Raw genomic sequence first — 6,504 nt, forward strand, 5'->3', positions numbered from 1 at the left:
TAGAGTTTTTGGAAGCAGAACAGTGCAAGTATGTGGCTGTGCAGAGCAGGTAATTGAAAGTGTTTTATGTGATATATTTATACCTATGTTCAGGCTTCACATCTCAGTGTTGACAGCCTGGAACATCCTTTGGAGGGGCAGCTTGGTGAGGCTGAAGTGTGCACAGCTAGGTATTGTGGTTTTAATTGCATACTTTAAAGCCATCTGAGGCATGCCTTCTTTAATACAGTAGATTCCTCAATGTGAGGGTGTTCCAACCTACAGTGCCCACAGAGTGTCCTTCTCACTAGGTTTAATGCCTCTGTAAGAAACTGATTCCTTCATTGGGTCTCAGTCTAGTTAGGATTTTATTTCTAAATATGCAACTTAGATTTTATCAGCAGCAAAATGGGTAGGGAAATAAATATTTCAAATAATTTTTACCATTTAATTCTATTAATAAAACATTATAATGTATAGAAAATCTAATTCATAGCCAAGCAATGCTTGATCTTGCTAGGTGTTGTGGTTTAACCCTGGTAGGCAGCTAAGCCCCACACAGCCCTTGCTTCCTCTCTCACAGCAGGATGGGGAGGAGTTGGAAAGGTAGAAGTGAGGAAACTCAGGGGTTGAGATTAAGACAGTTTAATAGGTAAAGCAAAAGCTGCATGTGCAAGCAAAGCAAAACAAGGAATTCATTCACCACCCCCCATGGGCAGGCAGGTGTTCAGCCATCTCCAGAAAAGCAGGGCTCCATCACATGTAACTGTTACTTGGGAAGACAAATGCCACAAGTCTGAACATCTCCCTTCCTTCTTCTTTCCCCCCTCTTTTTTATTGCTGAGCATGATGTCATATGGTCTGGAATATCCCTTGGGTCAGTTGGGGTCAGCTGTCCCAGCTGTGTCCTCTCCCAACTCCTTGTGCCCCCCCAGCCTCCTCGCTGGTGGGGTGGGGTGAGGAGCAGAAAAAGCCTTGGCTCTGTGCAAGCCCTGCTCAGCAATAACACAAACATCCCTGTGTTATTTGGTCACAAATCCAAAGCATAGGACCATATGCAAGTTGCTATGAAGAAAATTAACTCTACCCCAGCCAAAACCAGTACAATAGGGTAGAGGATGCTCCTTCAGGACTTCAGGACTCTGAATAAGTAATTTGATAGGTATGGTGCAGTGGTACACAGGTAGTATACCGTGTTGCTAAGAATGAAGCCTAGATGTCTTAACTGTCTTTACAGTCTCAGTATTTGGAATCTCTCAGTGTTTTATGGTTTGGCAGCAAGGACTTTTTATCAGAAACAATGATCAGTATTTAATTTACTGATAAATTAAATACCTTGAAAGGTACAACAATTTTTATTAAATATTATACTAAGCAAAAAAATGGAAAATTAGAAAATCATAATCTGTTTTAATTTGTGAAAATATTCATATTGTTATGCCTTCCTCTGCACATGAATAAAAATGTAGAAGACAGCTTTTTACTGTGTAATTCATACACTGCAAAAATGTGTGAAGATTCTTTTTGTTGTCATCTTTTACGCTGTTTGTTTTACATGTAATTGAATTAAACTTATTATATGTAATTGAATTAAACTTATTTTTAAGAAGCAGAGGTGGAAAAAGTCTTTACTATTATGAAAGGATATCCATCTGTCTATATGCATACACCCTTACAGAACTCTCCAACAGCTAGCTGTTATCCACTGAATTCAATGATATACATTTACGTGTGTGTTCGTGTATATATGTGCATATATATGTACAAATTTATGTATTCCCATTACATTAAATATCAAGATTCTGTCACAGTTTTAATTTTTTTGTGTACAGACAAGTTACTGAAAAGTATAATCACTTTCGTCTTCATCCTTTCTTTATTTTCTTCTTGAGGAAATGAAGCTGATGGTTCCAAGGTTTAAAATATTGGGGAGTTGTTTATTTATTTTCTCTGTGTTAAGAGGTTGGAAGGCACAAGCAGTCAATAGTCTCAGGAGGTTTGCAGATGTTCATTTAAAGGCATTATTAAGAAAAGCAGCAGATGTATTCTTTGGCAAACAGCTCGAGTTGCTGTGACCCTCTGTCCCTCAAAAAGCTAATTTACCAAACAATGAGGTGAATAAGACCTGTTACGAAAAAAATGGTTACTTTTGTCTGCAAAAGAAGGTTCCTGCAATCTGTACACTGTCAAGCCACAATGAGAAACAAATCAAAATACTTTTCCTGTAAGGCCATATCCTATATGGAACTAAACAACTGCAATCGCCAAGGCTTTCTTAGCACTATGCAAGCAAAGATAATGGGTATCTCCCAGGGTCAATCATTCCACAGATGAAGAAGAAAACAGCACTTTATTTTAAGCCAGGCGAGCCTGTAGTAGCTGGTATTGGTACTAGTGGTTTTATGGGTGGCATAATCTTTACTGTGACAGACAGCAGGGAAGGGCGAAGACACAGGTTCTTCTAGGAGCAATATTATGGTGCTAGATGGCAATATCCACATAAAATGTAGATATACAATCTAAGATGATTATTTTTGGCTCCTTCTGTCAGTCGAGAATGAACTGGCATTTCTTGGATACAGTCATCTTGAAGTGGACATTTACATTTCACCACTGATGTTGCGAAGTAAAGGTGACAATTTGTCTTTACTAACTATGAAGAAGTGGAAGACCACTAGCTCAAATATAGGCATTGACAGTCTAGGCATCTGGGCCCGATTTGGTTAGATAAACATAGGCATCTACTGCAATCTGAGAGGCTGCAGTTATTCTGAGACAATTGCGTGAGGATGGCAGATATAACATAGGATCCAGAGGAGATCCAGGCCTTTCTGAAGTGGCAGCTTGAAGCCAGGTTGATTTGCAAAGGAGTCCTATTTAGGCTTTAAACACCTATGTCTAGATAAATTAATGAAGTCCCTGAAGCTATGTGATATTAATACCACCCTGTCTGGTTGTTCAACATTGATTTAGATTGAAAATATATAGATCCAACAGGATCTAAAACTTTTCAGTGTTGCAAGCGTTTCACCACGTCAGGACCAGAGAACCTGTTGCTGTGAAATAGCCATTAATTTGCACCCTTGGTATCAGCTTTTGTAATCCATAATGCACACTAACCAAGCACTCTGTGAGTGCTTGTTCACGCATGCTAAAAATGCAATGTTTCCTCATTATGTGGTTACATTATTGAGTTCTTACGACATTCTTTTTTTCTATTGCTACCCCATGAACGCTCAGCTTAAAGGTAATAAAACAAATAAATTAATTTTGCATTTTGAGAGCTAGAATTTCAGCTGGCTTATATAAATATAATTTCACTGGAGTTAATGGAGTTTGCAAAGTTTACACCAATTCAGACTTGACACAGAATGAGGTTATGCAATACATTTGACCAGTACAGCTTGATACTTTTGGTATGAGTACTTAATTTGGTCAAGTGAGCACAGCAAAAGTCAAACTTTCCAATACTAATGAGGTTTTTATTTTCTTTGGACTGCGGTTACAGAATGACTTATGAGCTTCAGTGTTCTACACCTGTCTGTCTTTCCTTCTTGTTGGGCTCCTGATGACTGCTAAGATCCCACAGTCAAGCTTTCCCACAAGAATTGCTTAACTCATGGCTTCTGGCTGGATGCTCAGGCTTTCCTCTAAGTTCTCCAGCTCCCTGGCTGGCCTCCTTTACCACTGGGTTGTCTTGGCCGTCTGCCCTCAGTGTTTTTCCTCTGTTTCACCTCTGCTCTCTGCTGTATGATGTTCTTTTCTCTAACTGCTGAGTGGACAGGAGACCTATTTCTAAAGCTTCCTCCTAGTCCTATTTCCCAAACTGATGGCTGAATATAATAATTTATTTCAGCTCCTTCTCAGCATGTCCCTTGATAGGGAGCAGCCAAAGGGCAGAGAGAACATATTGAGGGAGAGATGCATTATTCTCAGCTGGCCCAACACTAAAATGTGACAGCAGCAATATTTGCTCTCAGTCTTTCTGGGATTTGAAAAGTTTGAGGAGACAGTAGGATAACTGGCAGAAGTCTGAGGGAGGTAGAGGTGAAATAAAAAGAGAGATCTATGAAGAATGAGACTCAGACATAGAAAAACAGTATAGTGTCTATCAACACATAGGTGAAGAGCAGTAAGCTAAAGATGGACCTGTGTAAGAAAAGCTGATATATATTAAAATAAAAAAATCTCTGAAGAAATGCATTTCCCTTAAAATTTTCTTTTGTTAGGATATACACTAATTCACACCATAGCTTCCAGTTTAGTTAAACTCATCTTTACAAATGGCAAAACTGATCCTGAATTTGAGATAGGTGGCAATAAAAAAATATGAGTTTACAGATGATCTAGAAGTCAACACAATGAGGTAGGTTGTGAACTACACTATACCACTAAAGCCTTTCAAATGTCTTATTAGCAATCTGGGAAGCAAACAGAATGCAGCTGCACCCTTGGAAAGCAGAATGGATTGTGTTGTATTTGGTTTTGCCATGTATCTTAAACAGATAGAAACACAGAAGCTAATTTAGATCTCAGAAATTTTGTTGGAACCACAAATAACTTCATTAAAGTCAGTAAAAAAGTCCCAGTATAAAAATGGAGTGAAAAGGTAATACAAAGTAGTCTAAAAGCCTTAATAAAGATGCATGATTTTTCAGTGCTGGAGCCTGGTGTTGTCTTTGACAGCTGTCCATGCTGAATGCAAAGTGAGTATACATCGGCTACCAAATTAGAAATCTCCACTCTTTTGCGAGGGCATGTTTGTGTTTGATAATGATTCCAGCAAGTGATTAGCTAGAAGTTTACATCTGTAATTGTCCTGTAGCTGAATGTTTATCAGAAAGAAGAAAGACCAGAGAAAAGCAGAAAAATATTACTAAAGGGATCAAAGAGCATGAGGAATGAAGGGAACATCTGAAATACGAACATGCTAGGGCGAACATGCAAAGGTAAGGGTTCACAACTGGGCTCACAGTCACTGAAGACTCACATAATCAAATAGGAGACACATACACAGGTGTTAATTAGCAGAAACTTACAACTAAAGCTTTCATACTGCATTTGCTCGATATTTGAAATTTCCCATACAGATAATTTTGTTGTCTTTTTCAGTGGAATATTCACACAGGGCAAAATATCACAACAGTGACTTTCTAGGTATGATTAATTTAAAAAATTTTCATGACAACAAAGGATATCATGCTCCACATAATTTTTATGACTTTAGAGTTCACGCTGGGTCCAATAAATAATGTTTTTAAGCTTGATGACAATTTCTAATAGACAGTAAAACTCAAATACATATATATATTGTTGGTTCAGAAGGACAGATCAAGTTAATCACTATTAACGTTTCTAATCTTGATGTTTTGAGCTTGTTCCAAAACTAAAATATGTTTTAAGTAAGAAACATATATACGTGATTTAATTTCTTTAATTTATAAAATCCAGCTTGAATACCATCTTGTACACCTTTGATGGATATAGCTTCAGGTAACATCCATGTTTAATTCTTACTTTATGCGCTAGGGGGTTCCCTTTCCCTCCTATTATGTAGAAGTTCCTAAATAGTTTAACTTATCTATTTAGGCTAGCAGGAAAAAATGTCAAATGTGGTTTTGATTTGCTGCTATTTTAGGTAGAGGAATTTATTCAGCACATTAAGCTTTCACTATATGAAGGATTTAAACTATGATCCTGTCTCTAATAGAAGGATATGTAATATTATCCTGTATTTTGAATCTGTTCATTTACAGATACAAATACGTTTCAAAATTCTTGAGCTTTCTGTGAATGATATTTACTAAAATAAATCATATTTTTATACATTTATTTGTGGATATAATCTCTTTTTTGCATAAAATCCCAAATGTAAACACAAAAACACTGTTATAGAGTTATAATGAAGTTATAATACAGTAAAATACATAGGAATAAACAAATATGAGAGAGCAAATAAGATTTTTTCAATCTTTTTTAATATATTTCTATGAATTAAAATCAAGTGCATGTAAATTTTTAAATAGTGTGCCATTGCGTTTTCTTTTTCTAATATGAAAAACTTAATCCATCAAAATATATGTCATATGGTATTATATTTATTCACATTTATTATACAATACAGCAGAGATTTTATTTGTTTGGTTGTTTGAGTAATAGTGTCATCAGGGTTCTGAGACACCTGTTAAGGCTGAGACTAACTTCTATGCAATGATTGACTTTACCCTCTCCGGAGTCCCTGTCTTATATTCAGAACAAATCAGGCAGTAAAGGGAATGTTTTTGAGAAGGACTGGGGGAAATGGTAAAACTCTAAAAACATATTACATTTGTCTAGTATCTTACACTCTTCTAATAATAACAGTAGTGAGTTCCATTGAAATCTTCTGTTGAATCAAAACTCCGGAAATGTTCATGTATTAATTATAGTAGGAAAATAGGTTGTAGTGTAATGATCCTTTAAATTAAACCCACGCCTCTTTATAGTTGTTTCTGTCTGCATCTTTTTCCATGCACCAAAGTCTAG

The sequence above is a fragment of the Haliaeetus albicilla genome, chromosome 15 (assembly GCF_947461875.1).
Source record: "Haliaeetus albicilla chromosome 15, bHalAlb1.1, whole genome shotgun sequence".
NCBI lineage: Eukaryota > Metazoa > Chordata > Aves > Accipitriformes > Accipitridae > Haliaeetus > Haliaeetus albicilla.